This window comes from Seriola aureovittata, chromosome 14 (genome assembly GCF_021018895.1).
Source record: "Seriola aureovittata isolate HTS-2021-v1 ecotype China chromosome 14, ASM2101889v1, whole genome shotgun sequence".
In the NCBI taxonomy this organism is placed as follows: domain Eukaryota; kingdom Metazoa; phylum Chordata; class Actinopteri; order Carangiformes; family Carangidae; genus Seriola; species Seriola aureovittata.
This window is the reverse complement of record NC_079377.1, coordinates 14,959,240-14,981,952: the sequence shown is the minus strand read 5'-3', so window position 1 is coordinate 14,981,952 and position 22,713 is coordinate 14,959,240. Positions and strand designations below refer to the sequence as shown.

The window sequence follows — 22,713 nt, the reverse complement described above, 5'->3', positions numbered from 1 at the left end:
AGGCAATTTTTTTTTGTTGAAAATTGTCACCTTGAGGCAGTTGTCTGTGCTGGAGATGTGGAGTCCTCAATTCAGCTGATTTACATCGTGTCATGTTGCAAAACCCCTAATTTTCACACAGTGTTCAGACTGGAAAAATATTAATGGATAAATGAATGAATCCACTGGTGAAGTGCCTGTGAGCAAGGCACTGTGAATGTGTGTAGGTGTGTGAGTGTGAAACAGATGTTCCTGGGGAAAAAATGAATTCTCAGGAAACCTATGACCTACTGACTTAATATTTACTGTATTCATATGCGCACATAGTTTTGCTCAGTATAGGGCTCAGCTTTACATACGGAGTTGTGTAAAGTCCCAGTCATGTAAATGTGTTACACTGGGTGATTATTCAGATTATTAATCAGAATTTAATGGCTGCTCTTGCTTAATTGAACCTGAATACATGGGTAAATGGAATTACACTTGTAGTCATGAAAAAGGTAAGAAACAAGTTGAACATTTGAGAAGAGCAGGTGCAATAGAATTTTAGAATAATAATTTTTGATTTTTGCCTTTTCTTATTTTATGTTGTTTAGATAATTTGGTCAAATTTGACTTGTCCTCACTTATGCCATGTTTCTCCAGTAGATTTATTTTCATTCAAGTTTGCTGGTATATTTTCTGTATTTCCAATATTTTGGTCGTCAGGTGTATGAACAGAGGACCATAAAAAATATTATCAATTGATAATTTACCCAGCATATGTGTTTATATAAAAGGAACAGTTGTGATGCTTTTTCATGTACCAGATGAAAGTCATGTAGACTGACGATGTTTACCATCAGTAAAGTAGATGGTGTGTGTGAGTTTTTAGTTTTATTAAAGTCATGCTGCCCTTGGATGCACCTGTCAGACATTCAGGTGTGCAGCAAAACTTTTTGCTTGAATCTCTGCAATGTAAAAACAAAACTTTGCTTACTGTAGCATCGTGCTGCAATTTGATTTCACCGTGTAATCTAACTGCACCCACATCCAATAAATTGGGTTGGGTGGGACATCAGAAACTTTTCCATGTTATTGTTATCAAACAGCAAGCATTAAGCAAGATGTTCATTGTTAACTTGCTATAATGTGTTGAGTAACTGCCCAAATCTGGTTTTCCAAATACAAACAAACAAACAAACAAACAAACAAAGTTTAAAAGCTGAACAGGTGCTTTACACAGGATGATTGTTATGAGATCATAATTGCTATCTGCGTGGTACAACAACATCCTTGGACAGCTGAATAGTAGACGTCTTGGTGTTACCTCAGAGCAAGAGGAAGCCTGTTACGTCTGGCAAACAGCTTTATGAAATCTGACTGGAACAACCCTTATGTGTGTTGGTTTCGGGGAGATCAAGGCTGGCATTATGTCTCTCGCCCTTGAACCTGTCACATTAAGGACTTGATGTTTAGAATCAAATATTTATAACTCAGATATTACTAATTCATTATTAATTTTCAGTTCAGCTAATCTCAAATGTCAGAAATCATTACTAAACTTCAAAGGGTGGTATGGGCAGAGAAGCGGTGCAGGAGTAATGAGGTGGTACTCGAACCATTTGGGGCTCATATCAGTGGACTATTGATTGATGGTTTGCTAGTGGGCAAAGTGATCTGTTACATCGTGCTTCATGTTTTTCTCTTCTATAGACGGTGTGTTTAAATGGTTCACATTGAAAACCTGTATGCCATCTTTAACATCAAACATGTCTAGAGATGGTTTTACTTTATTGTAAACGTTTCATATGCCTACACATCTCCTGCTGACTTTTTAAACCCTGCACATGTGAAGATATATATACAGACATTCATGTAATGTGTTAACATTCATTTCCAAGAGTGAGTCTTGGTAATATTAACTGCCAGTGTAGGCTATCTGAGCACTGTATCTTTATCCATTGCTATAGAGTATACATTACTGACCTGCTAGTGTGGTTACGCAAGCTTTTCCATCATATACACACACACACACACACACACACACACACACACAATCACACCAGACCTATATATCCACCATGCTCTCTTAAACGCCTTCTCTGTTACTATTGGTTTCTGTAGGCGCTCACATGACAACATTGGAGTGTCATGGGTGGGTGGAGCTGTGAAACTCAATAAGCAGCTCAACATGTGATAATATTATATGCTAACTAAGGCACAGCATCCCCCTGAGTCTTTTTGATCCCCATAAGAATGCAACTCATAGACAGAGGCCCCTGATTCACAGCTTAATGGTGGAAATATTTTCCTGTAAAGAATTGTTTTTTCTGCCCCTGAACTCTTGGCTCTTTTCTACTTGTTTGTAGCCCTTTGGGTAGAATCTGGTGACGAGGACAAAAACAAATAGCATTTGTGACACAATGTTTTGATTATAAAAATATACCAATATTTTCTGCAAGAATACTGGTACCTGTAGAATGTCAATGTAAACATGAAGTATACAGTTTAAGAAAAAATATACTATATAGCTATACTTACTTTGAAATGACATTGAAGCAGGCAGAGGTGTGTTTTGCTTATTTTACTCATCTTCAACATATAAATAAGTAAAGAAAATGTTGAGTCATTGAATTATGGTGTTATATTGACATTTCTACCAATATCCAATAGCCAGTGACTGCCATAGTCATTTCAGTCTGTACTGAAGTGATTTCAGACGCATCTTTTCCTGGATTTTCTTTGAACTTTTGCATATTTTAAAGCATTCCTGCAAGAACAGTTATTTGTAAATCATTAAAGACATGCACAGAAAACTACTTGGAGAGTAAATTCCATATGTAAACAGCCATGGCTTATTATGGCTAAAATATATGTAAAGGCACACCTTTGCCCTCCACTAAAGAAATGAATCATTCCTATACCAGGGGAGTGTGATAATTTTGGTAATTTATTTGGTGATGCAATAATTTACAATTAAGATCAGGAAAAAAGTTTAAAAAAAAAGAGAGCAATTTTGCATCTATTATTATATCCAAAGTTCAGAATTATATTTGGTCTTGTTTCACAATATTATGTTCATCCAGGATTCATGAATGTAGAGGTTAAGTTGGCCATCATTTCACATTACATGTCAGATAGTAGAGACATTTGTGTATTGACACCATGACCTCATTTCAGTGTCAGCTGAAGCGAACCAGGTGTAAACAGATGCACATGAAACTCAGTGGACTGCCTTCAGCATCGTGCATCTCTTCATGCTGCTCGACTCAAATCGAGAGGGAGACATTGCCAGAGTTTGTTGTCGCTAATGTCAGCTCAATTGACAACACTCATCAGGCAGCCTGACAATGAGTCACAATGAGAAGCAAGGTACTGGCATCACCTTTAACTGAGTCCTGTGTTTTTTATATATATGCGTGTGTGTTGTACATTTGTTTATGTTTGTGTGTATGCTTGTGCATGGTTGCTTGCATACAGTGTTTGTGCATCTGTCTCTGTGAGCATAACTGTGAGTGGCTGGGCAGGTAATGGCAGGATGAAATTATGGTAGCGGGCTGTCACACCCACACCTCTCCCTGTGTGTGCTGCAGTGTCAGCCTGTCTCATCAATGTGTTGAGACGTGTGGCTCACACTGAGATTCCTGTCTCAGGACGAGCTTGGAGAGTATTGTGTTGTCCACTTTGTTCCAGGTCAGGTGTGTACACAATGCAGTGAGTGGGCATGTGCTGTGTTGACATGATTCTCCTCTCTGACTGTGGTGCACTTTGGGTGCCTGCATCTGTTTCATGCAGCGCTATCACCCTGGACACATGAGGTTTTCAGGAGGACACATGTCTATGAGTCACAGGAAGAATCCCTGACTGTTGGAACAGTGATACTTTTCTTCTAAGATCTGACATGGCATCGTGATAAACAAATCACATCTGTGCAATGCCAGCATTTGTGAAACCTTAGACCTAACCTGAAAGTTAACCCAGCACTATTTTACTTTGATCTGTTCTCACTAGTTAGATGTGCCCCACACATGTGATACTGTATACTGAATGTGTAATGTAAGAACACTTGTAAAATATTTTAAAACAACTGTGGCATACTTGTTATAGTTGATCATAAGGTTTGGTCATTCCAGTTGATTGGTGTTTTTACAGACCACATCATGTGTTACACAAATCTTCACCACATCTGTTTTTAAGTATGGTGCTTAATCAGAATGGATTGCAATGATTCGCATCTTAGGCAGATTAAGTTTTTGTTGTGACAATGTCAGAGAGGTGTTGATTCAACTCTATGATCATTGTGGATGCTTAAGTTTGTGTTATTGTTGTATTTCTAATACTCTGCTCACTTTGGCAAAGTATTGGAGAAATAAGTATGAAGTCTGCCGATTTTATCAGCCGATATTGACCTATCACAGATATATCGTCTTATATTCTCCGATATGCGCTGCTATGAATACTTTTAATGCAGTGGAAATGCTGAATGAAGTTAAATATATATATAATATATATTTACATATTTGTTCTTATGTTTTTTTATTTATAGTTATTTTATTTAATTCCCAGTGCAGTTTACTGTTTCAGTGATCTGATGTCATTTTGGACAATAAAGTTTATTGTTAAACTGTAAAATATCCTGCTTTCATTACATATCTTTTTCACAAGTGTTTACTTTTTATATATATATATATATTTATATATCGGCCGATATATCTATCTGAATTTTCTTACTCCCTAATATCGGTTTTGGCATTGGCCCCAAAAATCCAATATCGGTCGGGCTCTAGTCTAAAGTGATCTTGTGTAAATGGAGACTGGGCAAAAGATGATGGTATAATTTCAAATCCTGTACGTTGTTGAATAGTTTTTGTTGGTGTCACAGTTTGACTTAAGTTTAAGGCTCCAGATGGTTATGTTGTGATATTTTATTGCTGCCACTTCAAGCAACCATTGATGCATTCAGAGGAAAGTCACAAGTTAACAGGAAAACCAGTTGATCTGTAACACTGGTACTTGACTCTGTCCTCCGTCATTGATAGCTTCCTCCTCTGTCTGCTGTCAAACCAGATAAATATAGTGTAGTATCACAAACAATGGTTTTAATGACAAGCCTTAATTAACTTGCATATCATCTTGCTATGTTGTCTTTTTACCCAGTGCCAAACTAGAGCGGTTATCTTTTGCAGTTACAGGTAGAAGTGGTGTATTTAAATATGTTTTGTTTGTACAGACAAGATCAGATTTTAGTAAAGTTGGTGCAAAATTGGAGCAAGGTAGCTGCCTTTAAATTTCTGACCTTTAATTCAGCTGTTAACCAAACTGTGGTCAATATCCAGTACTACTCTTTATATGATCTGAAGACCAATGAAACACTGACATTTCTCTTTGATACTTGGAGTACATAGATATTATATATATTAAGATAGAGGTGTCCATATTGGACTTGAGCATTGCAGAGGAACGACTGCTACCTTTGTATGTACAGTATGTGTGTGTCTGTGTGTGTATCTGAGGGGGTATGTGCTCACCCAGGCTATGTTGGTGATGGCAGGCGTTTTGCATTTTAATGACAAATCAAGTATGCTAACTCGCGTTTTAAAACGAAAGTGCTCTAAATGTCGCCCGGCTGTCAAAATGAGATGTAAGTAGTCTGATGAAAAGAGAACAAAGAAGACAAAGTAGGGAGGCCTGGTACACTGAGAAATGAAATAAAACCTTGTATGGCCTGTCAGCTGTGTCGTTTTATATTCATATCTAAAGAACATTATAGTATTACTCCGCCGCTCATGCCTCACTCATCTGTCTCTCTTAATTCGTCACAGGCACCGTTCTGTCTTTCAAGTTGCTGTGTGTCAACACGGGAAGGAGCCCGCTAATTGACAAATGAGTGTCACAGACATCAGGTGCTCCTTTTTTTTTTTTTTATCCAAGATAGGTAGACTCTGGTTGTTTGATGATGAGGGGGAGGAGGGGAGGGAGGGGGGCGGCGGCTCTGTTATTGGCAGAAGCCCAGTAAGAGGCATTAGACTGGTCCTAGAATGAGAAGTGACAACGGGAAGAGAGCCTGTCATTGTCTTGCCTAAGTGTTCAATCTGCAGAGATGCCGGTATGCAGATAAAGTGTCAGTTAGGAGGAGAGGATATGAAACATTGGCAGTATGAAGTCCTCAAATCACTTAACTCATAGCTGTGTGTGTGTGTGTGTGTGTGTGTGTGTGTGTGTGTGTGTGTGTGTGTGTGTGTGTGTGTGTGTGTGTGTGTGGGGGGGGTAATAGTGGTGGCATACTCTGCTTTGCTGAGGAAATATATTCCATATCCGATCTATCAGGCCTGTTTAGGCCGATATACTCGGATAACCTGATCTGTGTCTCATAAATTAAGGAGGATGCAGAGCTCTCCCAGCCCTAAGAGATTTAAACCAGAGAGATGAGAGGGACAAGGTCTGGCAGGAAATAACTTATTCATATCAAGGACGTTGATATTTTGTATCATTCTGTGGCATTTGAAAAAAACCCCAACCTTTTTAATTTTCATTGGGATGTTTTTTTTTTAATGATGTACTCCTCCTGGGAAAGTGATGGAATGACACAGAGCTAAGGATGTTATGCTTAATGGATGGCTTGTCTTGTTCCTCCATCTTTCCAATTTGAGGTTATATTCAGAATTTTCTTTTATGTGATTGCAGCAAACAGTTTTGAGTTGACTCACTTTTGAGGACAGTAACAACAGTGCAAACAGAGAGCTTGAGTCACTGAGTCCTATAATGAAGTAGTAAAGAATAATTTGTTCTATTTATCAACATCGTATTTGTGGTATGTGATGGCTCTAGTCATTTAGATGAGGTTATATTTTGGACAGCTTGGACAGTCTCAGTTGTAGTGTCTTTGCATAGATCTTCAAAAGGTTTAATGATAGGCATCTGACACAAAACCTCTTGCTGCAATAAGTTAAGACAACCATCTTTCAGTGTAACTATAGGCCAGCCAGAATCTGTTTTGTCAGTTTTCTTTTGTTTTTGCAATATGACTAACTTATGACTATATGATTGAAAGCTTTCCCACAAATTGCAACCAAACCGCAATAATGTGGCCTTCATTATGTCTTGAATCCCTAGATGGTCCATTGTTTTTGTTTTTTCTGTTTCTAGCAGTGTATCTTCACTTAAGCTAAATTGGGTATAATATAAATTTGCCTAAAAGGGAGATGATGTTATCCTCAGACGACATGTACCACAGTTGATGAGATTCATTGGTGATGATATGAGTGAGAGGGTTTGTTAAAAATGTACAGTTTGATTTGTTTCTATATACCTTGTATATAATGTATTCTATATACATTGTGCTTAACTTTACCTGCATTTGGACTATGAATAAAAAAACATGTTTTGAACACGGCATATACTTAACTATATGCATATATGCACTGGATAGACTGAATTCGATCTTCAGTTGCTTAAGTCATGTTTTCTCAATTGAAATTAAAGTGTATTTAGTTGGTTTTAAAGGGAAACCCCACTCACATAGAACAGTATGTCATATTCTGATCCATAGCTGAAAGCCCTACATTCACATAAAACTCATTTAATTTAATATTCTCAAGAACAATGATCAGTCGCATAGATTCAGTCAGTGATTAAAAAAGGACCTAAAGGATCATCTGATATAATCATTATGGGTATTGATCCCCTGACTGAGGGTGGTCAAGCTCAATTTATGCTTGATCCCTCATATCCTCAACACTTGCCTCTCAACAAAGGGCAGCACATCACAACACATTCAGCATTATACATTTTGGTGACAGGAAGAACTTATTGTAGAAAGCTAAGCATATAGGCTAAGTTGAGCAATCACACAATCACCACCACCCTGCTGGAATTTGTAAGGTTGCTGTGGTTTCACTCATGGATATGCCATTTAAAGGAGATTGTTGTTTTCTTATTACTTCTGCCAGCCTTACTTAAGGAAGTTGTGAGTGTTACTGTGGCAGTAAACTACGCAGAAGTCCTTAATGTTGCCCACAGCTTTGCAGAAGTGTACATTTATGCAACCGTGAGTTGCACATCAATTCTCAACTGTTGAGAGTGGCAAGCAACGAAGAAAAAAGATAAACTTGGTAGACTCTTGTCTGTGTTTAGAGATATTTACTTAGGTGACCAAACTCACTGTACTGGAAATATGCAAAATCAATGACGGTCCAAGTATTTGATTGTGATACATGCTTAAGTTGCCTTTTCTGTTGTTTGGAAATGTAAATGCAGTACTCTTGTCCTGGCTTGCATGCATCTGTGGTGTCCTATAAGTTATAAGCTAACTGTAACACAATAATAAAAATGCGATTCATTCATTCTGTTTAAGGTTGTAAAGAAAATTCAGGACCAAAACAAACGGTGTGTTAATCCATCTGTACCTTCCAACTTCCTTCCCCGGTCTGTGTCACAGAAGATGTAAGTCTATAAAAGCAAGTTGCAGATATACAGATTTAATTTGCTTAAAAGGCTCCAGAATTTCCTAAAACAGTTGGGCACTGTAGTTTTAAGCAAATGGTACCAAAACAGAAGTAAATAGTGCATTTGTTAGGGACTATTCTCTGTAGTTGATTAATACATATTTGGTGCTTTAGTGAGTATTTACAGCTGCAGAACAATGTTGGTGGAATTGACTTAAAATAAACTACAGTCTTTATGTTAATCATAATAAAGGAACATGTCACCCACTGCAGCAACTGTGTGGCTCACTGATGTGCTTTCAACAGTTTGGAGGTCCATGGCAGGGAGGAAGACGAGGTATCAGGCTTTGGCTGCAGAGGCAATACTTGTCAGTGGGCCCAATAGTTCCTCTGGTTGGTTTTGCGGCATTTTTTGACAGTAAGAAAGAAAAATAGAATGTTGCAAGCCTTATCCTGTAAGACAGCCGAGCAGCTAGTCTATCAGTTCCTTTACCCCGAGTACAACATAAACTATATAAATCTTTATCTCTGTTAAAGTACAACAAAAGCCCACTGACCCATCTGTTAATCACTGTCGGGAGCTGCCATCAGCCTTCCAGAGCATCTCAAAATCTCCCCTCTTCTTCGATCTAAGGCCATCTTTTGGTTTGGGATTCTGAATGGAATGGAACATCTTTATGTTCCTTTTGTTCACATTATATATACTGGGCAGTGATGCCATTCCTTTTATGACTGCGTCACGTTTTTTATTGTATATCCCAAGACGGATGGCGTGCCACTGACACGGAGATTTACAGGCCTTCAGCTTGCAGTGGCAGAGCTTTAGAAGGGCCTGCTGACATCTAGCCAACACTTTGGAGGAGGAGAATAAAAGCTGACATTTTATTGGCTTTAAGAGAGAGGGGGAGAGAGAGAAGAGTTGGGGGAACAGAGAGGAAGGGAGAGAGGAAAGAAAGGAAAAGAGATTCTGTTTCTCTACTTTATATTTTTCAGCGCTGCCAGCTGTCATGGGGACCTTGCTAAAAAGAGGGGATTTATTGGGTATTATTTAGAAACTTGTCAGTGGTAATGACTACAGCTATGATTTCAATTATCACCCACTAAATATAGCTTAATTCACTGCCTTGCTGGCCATAATGAGCTGCCCTGACATCATTTTTCAAAAATTCGATACCATGCTATTTTAATATTTTATGTTGACCACCGATTTAATTTTCCTCCTTGGTGCTTGGCATGTGGCAAGGTCCCACTCCCTAATGCGCAGTTGGACAGTCAGAGCTATTGAGTTCAAAGCTGTCCCAGGGATATATTTTTTCCATTGACAGAAATCCAATTAGTTTTAGTACACAGTCTGGCTGAATAAAAAGGGTCTTAAAATCTACAATATGTTTCCTTAGCGTTTTAGCAGAGTGCAAAGCCAGTGATGGATCTTTATGATTTGACCTGATGGGGCCCAAGTGGTCATACTCCCTTTTCTATTTTGGCAAGTGAAAAACAAACTGTCCATATGTCTTACTCATTTTGATAGGCATAGCAGAGTCTTTTGATATTGCGTAAACATCTACTGTACGGTTCGTGCACTGGCTAAGATCTTGACTCTCTTACATATTTAAACACTTATTAAATACTTTACAACTACTACACAAATTCTGCTGAAACACCATGTAAATATGAGAGAGGGAAAAAGTCTGATGTATAATTCATTAGTGACATGTTTAGTAAGTAGACGATTTGGGGAGAGTTAATGTGTACTCAGGTTTTGACATGAGGGTGTGTATTTTTAAGCGAGCATTAAAAGGGAGATGATTAGGACTGGCACTCGGCTGTCAATAACAAGCTTGCTGCTTGAAGTTGATGATGGGGGTGAATTTCGATATTGTGAAGCTGCTTCCTTGTCTTCAATCCTCTCCCTCTGCTGCACTGGTTTTGAAGCACATAACACAAAGTCATTTAGGATACCCACCAATGATTACCTAGGACATTTCCGTAGAAAGACTGTTTTCTCATTTAAAAAAAAAAAAAAAAAAAGGGAAGAGGGCGCAAACTTGAGTTTGAAACACAGCCCGTGTCTCTTTTAGCCCATAACTCAAGCTCTGTTTATGTTCACCCCATCACACTTACCCATCTCCTAGATTGATGATGTAAGCAACTGGAAGGCATGGAACATATTAGGACAGAGCATGGAGAGGGGCAGCCATACTTCTACTTCCCTTGGCTGACTCCCAAATGGAAAAAAGGGGAAAAAAAGAAGGTTTGAAGCCTGTTTTGGAAGAGGAACAAAGGAGCTTCCTTTGGTATGGTCTAGGCAGTTTTGGTCGCTTCATGGCTTTCAATCTCCCACAATCTTTCCTAGAGGGCCCAGGGGTGAAAAGTGAAGACAGATACATATGTGTATTCATGCCAAGATTTTAGAGGATGATTGCAGTTTTTGCCATGTTTTGAATTTTAGGGGATGATTTTTTAAGAGGGCTGCATGATAAATGTCAGTAGATGAATAAATCCTGTGACCATAAAATGCAGTTGGAAGCTGTTATTAGACGTAGCAGCTCTTGAAGGCCTCATGATTGCAAAAAGAATTTGCTGTTAAGTTTTGGTGAAGACGAGGGTGTAATAGAATAATCTTTTAACCTCTATGAGTCGAGTCAGGTTTAATTAGTTTGCCACCCTTGAAGTGATAAACATGCAGGCCATCTTATTTGCTTGCTCTGCAATTTCAAGCCCCTAACAGCCTTTTGTGGGTGAATCCTCTTTTCTTTTTCTTTTTTTTTTTTTTTTCTGCTCTCCTGTAGAATGCTTAAACCATCTCTGGCCCTGGACAGCTGTGCCACATTCTCAGCACAGCTGTAACTCATTTCCTGTTTCCATTTCGGATAAACTTACTCACATCTTTCACAGCTTTCACTTATAAAAACCACCGACTATCCTTCCAAGCCGCCATCTCAAGAACTTGATATTGGTCAAACGGGAAGATTTGTGGGAGATAACGGCCCCTGTGCTCTCACCCGTCTGCACTCTTGTTCTCCTCTTTCCTTATTATTTTAACTTGTTTATAGTCTGTATTTACTTGTTCCATTTGCGAAGCATGAAGAATAAGTTTAGAAAAGTGTACTGGGGAATGTGCTTAGAAATCAAGGGCAAGCTATGGCTTTTTTGAGGCTACATCTGACATCCATCAACATGGAAATATGTTTTAATGGTCAGGCGGGCTGCAAGACATCAGTAAGCTGTTGCCTCACTTTTCCACCCAGGGACATATTGAGATAAGAAACAGTGACGGCATGTTTCATGTTCATGCTGCTGACACGTCTGTGTTGGAAAACTACAAGGAACAACCCTTCCATTTTGGGGCCAGCCGTCTGTGTACTACAGTATTCTTATTCTCTGTTTTCCCTCATAAAACACTGTCTATCCATTAGGATAAATGCATTGACTCCCATCATAGTGGTTCCACTGTGAGCTGCTGACTGCACCATTAGCTGACAGTATGATTATGTGAACAACAGACCAAACAGTCTTCTGATCTTCTCTGTCTGTCCAGACGTTTGGTGATGTTTAAGAGTTTCTCCCTAGTGGTAATGGTTAGATAGCTTATGTACCGGGGGCACTGTAGAGTTTCTTTATTTTCTCCCTCTGTCTGGATCTCGGGCCCCTGGGTCCTCCAAAGCTCAGAACATGTCTGTACTCAGATGTTTCAAAACACCAAACAGCAGAGGAAGAGAAGGAGAAGGAGGAGGCAGAGAGGAGGAGGAAGAAGAAGGGATAAAGGAGAGACGAAGGGAAATGGGAGGAGGGTAAGGAATCCTCATAGGGACGAAGTGTACATGTACACGCAGACCAGGCAGAGAGGCCCAACAGGGTCTGTAGACTTGTGATCTGAGGGCCGTTTGTGTGTCAGTCAGATCAAAGTCTTGAAGAGAAGGAGAAATCCCTTTACCTTCTCTGACTATGGCAACCCTCATTGGCAGCTAGGTAAAAGGAGGGGGATGATAACAGAGGCTGCAGTGAAACGCTTCAAGTTGAGATGCTTTTCATTGTTTTTGTTACTCTTCAGATAAAACATACATTGCTCCTAAGACATTTTTATCTTTATAGCTTTAGGCTTGTTAGTTATAAATGTGGCACTTCATTGTCAGTAAATATTATCACATTAATTTGAAGGCGTTTGGATTCATAAATATACCAACTGTAAACAAACAAAGCCATTGCCAAGGAGTCCATGCTGCGGTTCATACAAAACTGCTCTGCTGCTTTGTGACACAAAGGACTTTTGCTATGCTTTGCTGATATATAAATGTATTATTTTGAACAGATTTTTACCTAGATTTTGTGTTGGTCTCTTCCTGCAAGAAGACATTCACAGTTTACAGTAAACAAGGTCATCTTATACTGAGATCAGCTCAGAATATGAAGGCGCGACTAGTCAATACAGAAAGAACAGAAAACAAAAAAAAATTCACTTTAAACTAGACAAAACACAAATGACCCTGATGATCATTTTTTGTATTTTGCATAAATAAAACCCCTAACTCAGTAGCACTGCAATGTTTTTCTCAGCTGTGGTGGCAATAGTTACACACAGCTGTTGTCTGTGGCTATATACATAGGCTACAGTTTTCTTCTCTTCATATTGTGACTTATTATTCTACTCTTATTATTACTCATTATACTGACTATAACAGTATAATGTATGAAAAGAAATCAGTTCATTAGTAGGTGACAGTGTTGATACACAATCATCTTGGAGTCAGGTGATGCTGGCTTTGTTGCCAGTTGGATAATCCATCCTGTGTTCCTCACACAGTCTGACCAGGGACATTGTGGTTGCTATCTTTTACAGACATTTATGGCTATTCTTGAGTACATACTGTATCTTTATTACCTTTTGTTATGATTTCATAATGGTTTGAGCGTGGGTGCTTGTGTTCTTGTCAGCTTTAGCTTATCAGCTAAACACCTCCCTGTCAATCTTAATTGGCTACTGATGAGGCTATATGGCAGTTTAAGTCATTAAACCTAGCCAAATGCTTAAATACTTGTAATTAACATCACATATTAATCTGTAGCATGAACCTTGACAAATGTGCAGTGATGGCCATCTGGGGCTACAAGCAAGGCAGGGGTGCACCTACGGATCATCAGAAACGAGTCTAACATACCTGTATGTGTGTGTGTTTGTACATATTCATATATGTATATATATATATATATATATATATATATATAAACATACACACAGCTATCCCTTTCAGGGGGCGCCAGACAGTCTGTCACTCATACTCACCCCGTCACGCTGTGAACGTGTAGTGAGTGTATCCTTCCATGGGCCCGGCTGTTTAAATTAATTATTAGTTTTATAGCAAACCCTGAGGCCTTGCACAGGCAGCTAATCCCTGCAGACGGCTAATCCGACCCCACGTTACACAAAATCAATGCTGGTCTTTGGTGTTGGCATGCCATCAGGGCACGGGGACACATGTCAGACAGGCCTCCTGATTTTTTCATGAGGTGTGTTTTTGAAGTAGTGGAGCCAGTGGAGGATGCTCGAGGTACCCAGAATTGAAAAGAATATCCGGAAGCGAGAAAAAGCTTGTATGACCAAATTTCTCTGGGGGGGTTGGTGATGCAAGTGTGTGGTTTTTGTGCATTATTTTAACTGAGAATGGATGAGATCTTAGGGAGAAATCATGTTGTCTGAAAATGTGAGTTGTATAAATTTGTAGTGAAGGATTCCATATAGAAAGCTTAAACTTAGAAAAAGATCCTATAAATGTGTATGATATATTTTTAGCGCATAGCACCACCACAAGACACTGCGTCTCAGTGGTAAGTTTCCATTCATAGTCATCTTCTGTTGGCTAGGTATGGACTGTTGCATTAGAACCACCAATGACTTTCTGACAACCTCTGTGGTGATGGATGTGTGTGGTGGATGAGTGTCCTGCAGTCATCAAGGCTTTGAAGGGATTTTGTTTTGCAGTGACTGACTGCAGATCAAGTAGTCTGAGTTATGTCATGTCTTTTCCCTGGTTTGGTGGCTGAGGATCAGCCCCAGTCGAGTCTTGCAGTAAACATCGGGCTGTGCTGTTTGCCTGGTAATTTGATGAGAGGAAGGGATTGGAACCGTCATTTTGAAAATGTCAATTTGTGTCTTTTTAGTAATAAATTTTTTTTTTTTATGACTCAAGATGAGAACATCCTATTTTGTCTTGGTAATGATACAGACAGTCTGTGTTTTGAGATCAGTTTAAAATCTTGTCAGATTTGATACACTGTCAAAATTGAAACCGCCATCCATTTTCTTTGTCAGGGTTTAATACCATTCAGAGAAAATATGAATATTTCTCATTCCTCAGTCTCATTTCATATTCTCAACTGCCTGTCAGTAATTGGACAAGAGAGAGAGTGAGAGAGATGATCTGACCCAGTCCCCTACTTTTTTTTTTTTTGCACCTCTCATTCTGCCTATTAGTTTTGGATTACTCTCTCTCTCTCTCTCTCTCTCTCTGACTCTCTCTCTCTCTCTCTCTCTCTCTCTCTCTCTCTCTCTGTCTCTCTGTCTCTCTCTCTCTCTCTCTGAGACTGGCAGCTGAAGATAATAGCTTTCATAATGTGTGGAGTTTCATTCCAAGCTCCTCTGTGTTTCTCTTTATGAGAGAACAAAAAATGTCAAGCCCAGTCAGTCTATTCATTTCCTCTATTGGGAGATTAATGAGAGGAACAGTGCTGTCTCAAGCCTTTTGTGACAGGCTTCAAAGTCCCTGTACAGGAGGACTCGTGTCTCGTTTGTCTGTGGAGTTCACACAAGCTGGCATTCATTCGCGTTTACACTGTGGTAGCTGATTAGGGAGGCTAGCACATGATCAAAAATATATGCTACAATTATCACCTCATTTCTAGCCCATTTTGTTTAACACTGATGAAGTGATCAGATATGATAAGAGCTCATTCAGGCCGTTGTGGGATTTAACTCATGCAGCAAGTGATTTAAGTGTTTACAACATGGCACCTAAACACCAAATGTTGTTTGATGTGAGTTTGACTTCATGAAGTGAACCCTTTGTGCTGACTGTGGCTGTGTGTGTGTGTGTGTGTGTGTGTGTGTGTGTGTGTGTGTGTGTGTGTGTGTGGGGGGGGGGGGTGCCACTAATGAGGAAATGACATAGAAAAATCTTGTGTCTAGTCATGAGACCAGTGGGTTTGACTGTTTGTTACCCTTTCTTATCGGAGTCATTGAATGTCAGGAGTCAGATTCTGACTCCTGTCTATCATTCAGGCATTGGATATACTTTCAATCCATCCAAGTGTTTTTATACTGCTTATCATTTAAATTTTTCAAATGATATTTCATGTATTAACAGTGGATCTTGCCATATAGAAACCAGATGTGTTGTCATATCTTGTACACACACATCTATCCTACACAATGGTTAACAAGGGTTGTGAGATTGTCTTCTGGGAAAAAAAGGTGATATGTAATATTTCTCCTGGAAAGAAATGGAGTGAAGATGAACAATGCAAACCTCAGCAGAACGTCTCTATATACAGTACTGTATGTATAATGAAGTCCCATAACTATAAATTTAACTACATATGAAATCTTGAAAGCTGTTCTTCTGCTTCTCCAACCCCATGCAGTCCATGAAATACCAATAAAAACGCTTGTGACAGTGTGAACTGTGCCAATTCCTTATCATATGACTGACACTGCAAACAGAATCAAACAATTATCACAGCTGTCACAGCCTTTTGCTTGAGAGCTCCCTTACTGTAAGGTTGATCCTGTTCATGCAACATCTACACCTTTTATCTTACATCTTAAGGAAAATAAGGAAAAGGATTTTGCCTCCAAGACATGCTGTAGGCTACTTATTTGGGCCGTAAGTCCCTACTTTTAATCAATATAAAAGTTGAAGACTAGAAGTTGAGAGCATGTAGCAAAAGAATCAGGCCTCACAACTGAAATCTAGCTTTGTTAACTGGGTTTCTCCTGTCCATTGTCCATGGCTGGTGACTGTGAAAGCAAACCGCTCAAGTGCATGTAAATATACTGACTGTCACTCATTGCTCTCTCATTGTGCTAATTTTAAAGTGTAGGCTTGTGGAGAATTGTGTATCCAAATATCGTCGCTGTATATTCTGTCTGTCATTTTCATAATTAATTTGTTCATTCTTAGGTGATCACGCAAGTTGTCAAACTAGGTGTCAGGGACACGTAAGACAGATCTGGATGTGAACCAGAGGTCTCTGGTTTGGATGGGATAAAATGCCACATTTTCATCCAGAGTAAAAACGTACAACAGTGTGCTGCATTTTCCTGGCACGTTATCATATCTTTCACTAATCACTCCTGGCCTTTGCCTATCAAATATATTATATATATTATATTTTATGTATATTATATATATTATAAAATTTCCCAAACCTTGAGAGATATAGTGAATTACTCAAAATGCCTTTGTTGGTGTAACCAACTTAACACACCGAACTCCAATTGGAGACCTCCTATTTTGTGATAAAGACAAAAAAACACATACAAACCTTCACGTTGCATGACTGCACAAAGTTAGGAGAAAGTAAAAAAACTTTTTTAGCTGTACACAGCCGGCAGAGTGGTGTATTTGCTTTACATGGCTTTGATTAAAGGTTTTGAGAGAGAGGAGACATTCCTTTTGCTTTATGGCTCTCTTTGCCAGCTTGGCAGCAGCACTAGCATTTAAATGCCCATTAACAACCTTTTAACTGTCAAGATCTTTTGAAATATGGATATTTGCTTTCCTCGCTGCTTCAGAGCCACCAAAATTACTTTTAATAGCACAAATGTTGGTATTAATATGTTCCTTCATGAGCAGTAGGCTAGCCGCATGTCATTCTAGTGCGGAGGAGTTTGCCAATGATGTCTGATTAGGGGTGCAAGGGGAGATTAATAGATGTTTCTTCCCCTCATTTGTTATCACTCTTTTAGTGCATTGACTGACTACAGCATGTGATAAATAGAGGGAAGCCTCTGCATTTCCTGAGTGTGACACTATCTATCTACTCGTCAGCCCAGCTCCGTGTTGATGCGATGTCTCCTCTGACAGCACATCCAAAGTCAGCAGCCTAGTCCTGTGCAATTTCAGCAGCAGAGAGGAAGGTGTTTGGGATCTGCATTTTAATCCTGGCCTGTTTAATGTTTGCCCCCTGACAATCTGGGCCAGACATCATTTTAATGGTATGTACAGTGATAAAGCCAATAAAATGTCAGAATGATTGATAATCTGAGCATTATAGCAATATGACTTTCCAGTTCTCCTCTGCGCTCCAATGATGGTTTCCAAATTGAATTCTTTATGTGTGCATGCGCGCCCGTGTTTGTGTATGCACATCCACACTGTGTGCATGTGTGCGTCTCCTGAACCTTAGGTGAGAAGAAAACAGAAGAAATCTTGTTAGTTTCTAGTGAATCAGTTTTCAGTGCTTATGCAATACATTATTTCCAAAATAACAAACCATATCGGCTGAATAGATTATCTCTGAATTTTTGGCCTGCTTACTGTATTTGTCTGGAAAATAAGGATTGGAGAGGGAGCAATTATAAGGAAGATTACCATATTTCTTCTGTTAAATAAATGCTATGAAATCGTGCTTTCCTCTGAGTGTCAGAAGCTGTGAATGTATGAACCAGACCTCTGAGGCCGGTGCGTGTTTCATATCAAAGCTCACTTATTTTTGTCCACTGGGGATGGATGGGAGGTGGGGGGAGAGGATGCCGTTCATATCTCTTGACTTATGAACTTGTCTAAACACAGGTGGACATTGACATGCCACAGACACCGGTGAAGCAATCAAATGCTACAGTTGCATTTTGTCATTAAGCCTGAGGTTTGATTGTTATGAATTTTATGTTCTCTCATTATGGAATTTGTTAGTAACATTAGAAGAGTAATTTTCACATTGGTGCGGTTTTCATCCTTTTAAACAATAACCTGTCTGTTCCTTTAAAAATGTAGGCTCACCTCCATTCTCATGGATGAGATCAAATGGCTCTGGTTCATAGATTTATTGCTTGCTATTTGCAAACCAATAGCAATTGGTTTGAGATTGACAACACATGTAGGCCTGTCGTGCAGTCAGTGTCTCTATGGACCTATGAAACAGCTCCTTTTATCTTCAACAAAGTCGGAGCAGTCCTGCCTCTGACTGGCAGTCATAGAAAGCTCTTTGTTTTATGTAAATGGTGATTGATGACATGTCTGGCATAGCCTGCAGTTTTTGACAAAAAGTATTGATGGCTGCTCTCAGTAAAGTGTTAGTCCAGGTGACAGAGCAATCCATTTTAAGATGAATGGAAGAGAGAGGGGCAGAGAGAGAGCGAGAGAGAGAGACAGAGAGAGAGAGAGACTGAAACAGCAAAGTCATCAGCACTTTCAGGAAAGAGTTATATATTTGTAACCCTAGTTCCATGATCACTGGCTTTCAAGTGGAATACATACACGCTGCTCTCCTATTTTAGTTAATGTGGGTCGTGTGACAATTTTAGCACAATACAAAGCACCATAGTGCTGTATGTCAACAGAAACAGAGTGCTGCATCTTATACTTGCCAATAAGAACACAACTTGCATTATCATTTCCTGCTGCTTGATTCAATTCCTCAGTCATCTGAGGACTTGATCCTTTTTGCTTTCTTATGAGGACTATTTCTGTCCTCATTCAGTGCAAGACTTACAATAGAAGATCAGAGAGGACGATGAACTGTCACTGATTAAAGAAGAAACCGAGATACAGTTACTAGACTGTACTAAACTTTGAAGATTTTATAGAATAAAAGATTGTCCCGGTGGCCAACCATGGCACTGCAATAAAAACTGCATTGTGTGCATTGGCTGACATACAAAGGTGTAAAAAAAAAAAAAAAAAAAAAAAAGGACAGAAAGTTTATTTATCTTCTTTTGTGCTACTTGACACATGTCTTATTTTTGCTTGATGTGTAAAATGTCTACTTTAAAATCCAGTTATTACATTGTGCAAAGAAAGCACAAAAAGTAAAAGAGTTTGTATTGAGTCAGGTGACTACCTGGGTAGCTAATGCTATGAGCTGATAGCAGGCAGATGCTTTGAAACACAAGAGGCAGGAGCAGATAAATGGGTGTGGACTTTTCTGCTCTGTCTGTGCTGAAACTTTATTGCTAGGTGGACGTCCATGCTCTGTTTAAATGAAGCATCTCGTGGTGAAAGTATGCTTAACAATGGCAGCCTTACAGGTGGTGCAGGACTTGTGGTGTATTTTGTATTTTGCTAAAGTGAATGACTAAGCATTTTGCAACATTTTAGGTTTTTAAAAATAAAGAGTATAGGTTGATTTGGATGTGTATATACAAAAAGATGAATCAACACTTGTATGCGCTGCATTTCCAATACTGATGTTTTTGTGTTGATGCCTAAAACAGGCCCCTAAAATGTTCCCTGTAAATGTAAGCAGTAAATGAAAAATCTCTTGTCAAAATATACCTGTCTGTCAGTTAAGGCTCATTTAGTGCCTGTGGGAGCATTTACAGCCACTGGATTTGTTTGAGTTAGATAATGGGTCCATGATCCACTGGGGTAACTCCATCCCCTGCACTCCATCTCCTCTCTGACTTTGGGATGATGAATGTGAATTTACATTTGCACTATATGCTTTTACACTCCACTGTAATGTAATTTCACTAATGGAACCACTATCAAAGAGAAGTTTACTTTTGGATGTACAGTATGTAGTAGGGAATGTTCAAGGGACGAGCCGGCCAGAAACTGCATAGCAGAGAAGTCAGCGAAAAACAAGTCTGCAATTGTGAAGAAAATCTATAACAAAAATGACTCCGAAATGGACCCGGTGCTGACGTGTATCTGACAGAACCAGATTTAACAGATGCTTCAAGGGGACCTTAACCCATGAAATCACGCTGTCCTGCATCCAGAGCCCCACCCTCTAACTGCTGTATAAATAGATTCTCGTGACAGGGTAATTCATCTCTGGCCATGAAAACATCAGCTTTAAAAGACAGCTCGCTGAGACCCTGCGCTTGTTAGGGGCCAGATCAGCAGCCCAGATGCCTGGGATGTAAACTCATGAAGAGAAGATTAATTTATCTGTCATCCCTGACTTTGACAGTTGTTGTAAATTTGACTCTGGCCTCTGCACACGGAAGGGAGGGGAGGGGAGGGGAGGGGAGGGGTTGGGGGGGGGGGGGGGGGGGGGGGGGGAGGAGAGACGAGTAAAGATATGGAGAGGAGTGTGAAGAGGGAGGATGGCATTAACGAGGGAGGGGTAAGGTAGGGGTGAGCGTGCGTCAAAAATTTCAAACATACAATATTGACAAGAGGACTCACTCAATCTCTGCTGGTGTGCACCTGGATTACATCTGCAGCCCCCCCCCCCCAGATAATGTGTTGAGAAGTCTATTATTAGGAGAATGTTTGGCAGCGGTTTTTAGCTAACCTTCGCTGCCCTCTCCTTTTTTTAAAAGCACCCTTCCTCTTCACCAATTTTTCCTCTTCTGCTCTTTTCAAGATGGTGGCCACATAAGGCACGCTGGAAAATGAGTAGTGGTAGTGTCAGGGAAGCCATTTGGGGTCTGATTGATGGTAGCAGGCGAACCACAGCGGCCATGTTCTCTGATCTCCCTGTGTGAAAGCCATGCCTGGCGCTTTCTGAGAAACAGGAGAAGTTTTTTTAAAAGTTAATGCTGCTGCCAGACACATTGCATTAAATTTCTCATCATATCTGTGTCAGTGTTTCAGAAAATAGATGATGAATTGGGATGCACGACATGTTTATCATTTGAGACCATGATGAGCTGGCCTTGGAAGAAAAATGGGGAAAAAAAAATATTGATGTGATCATCAAAATCTTGCTTACCGTGGCGCGGATAATGTACTGTATTTATTTTTTGACTTGAATTAATAATTGTGATCATAATTCAGTTGGCATACATGGATTAATAAGTATTGGGTTTTATTTTCATGTCAAGGTTTGTAGATGTAAGTTGAATGATTTACAGGATATAGCCCAAATCACATAATTGCACGGTTTGCACTTCATGTAGTTCTACAGAATAGCAACTGACTGTTTTTAAAGTTTTGTGTCCAACTACTTTTTTTTCCAGAGATGTTGATGCCAGCAGAGCTGCCCTTTTTAGGATTTATAGAGCTACAGATGTGGATGTAGTTATAGCCTTTAGCGTAGATACAAGACTGGTGCTGTCAATAAAGAGCCCCCCTGGGCTTTGGGTCTGCATAAGTATTATGATGTCTTCTCTTGGGTTCATTTGACCCCTCTCTCTTTCCATAGGCCTGCCATGAATGCCACTGTATCTGAAGCAAACATCCTTTCAGCTGACACACACAACACATTATTAATACATTTTTCTTATTTTATGAGCCTTCACTTTTAAATAGTCCCCCTCCTGATTGGATTTGTTGTGTGTCTGATCACCACGAGTTTATACATGGAGTCTAGCATTAAAGCAAATCAGTTAAATTTGGTTATAAGATATCAGCACCTCCTTATATGTCTGATTGGACCTAGGGGAAGTGACAAATATAGCCCAGGAGATCTTCAGCTTTTATTGTGGATTAGCATGCTAATAGGCTTTTGCCTTGATTTGACAGAGCTTGCGTCCCCCGGAGAGGGACAGCCTCGAGCCAGGGAGAGAGGTTCTGTATGGGGGTAAGCAGGGAAAAGGAGGGGGAGAGGGAAGAGAAAAGGGAAAGTGGGTAAAAAAAAAAAGGGAGGGGGTGTATTGCTGGGCAGGCGGTGATGGAGGAGGTTTTGGGGAGTGTGGAAGATATTGCCAATTAGCATGTGGAAGAAAAAAGGTTCTGACAGGAGTGGTAACCCAGTCATGATAAATATGGTGACTTAACAGTCTCTCCTCCTCCCACCCTTTGTCTGTCAGACCCCACAGCTGTGGACTTAAGAACTCTTTTCACCTAAAAGGAAATCAAAAGATAATCCCAAGTTTGATGTTAGGAGAAACTTTGAGTCGGAGGGGAAAAGGGGTCACCGGTGTATAGGGCAACGGGTTTAAGCTGTAAACCCTTCACAAAAGGTTCTGACAGAGCGAGTTCCTCCCAATCTCTCTGAGTGTATTTGGAAACTTCTGAGCACCTTCTCTATGCATGACTAAACCTACTGAAGAATAGACAGATAAGGGAACTTACCGGCTTAAAAGCAAAAGTTTAATTTCCCCTCGAAAACAAATATCTGGTATCAATCAATGAGGCGGCATTGAAATCCTCTCACCTGTTCCATGTTTGTCAAAATTCCCCTAGATGATGTAAACAGC

At 39.7% G+C, this 22,713-nt stretch overlaps 1 protein-coding gene across 3 annotated transcripts in view; it reads left to right on the top strand.

Moving 5' to 3' along the window:
- lrmda (leucine rich melanocyte differentiation associated) overlaps window positions 1-22,713 on the top strand; it is a 197,901-nt gene that overhangs the window by 2,085 nt on the left and 173,103 nt on the right. The window lies entirely within an intron of this gene.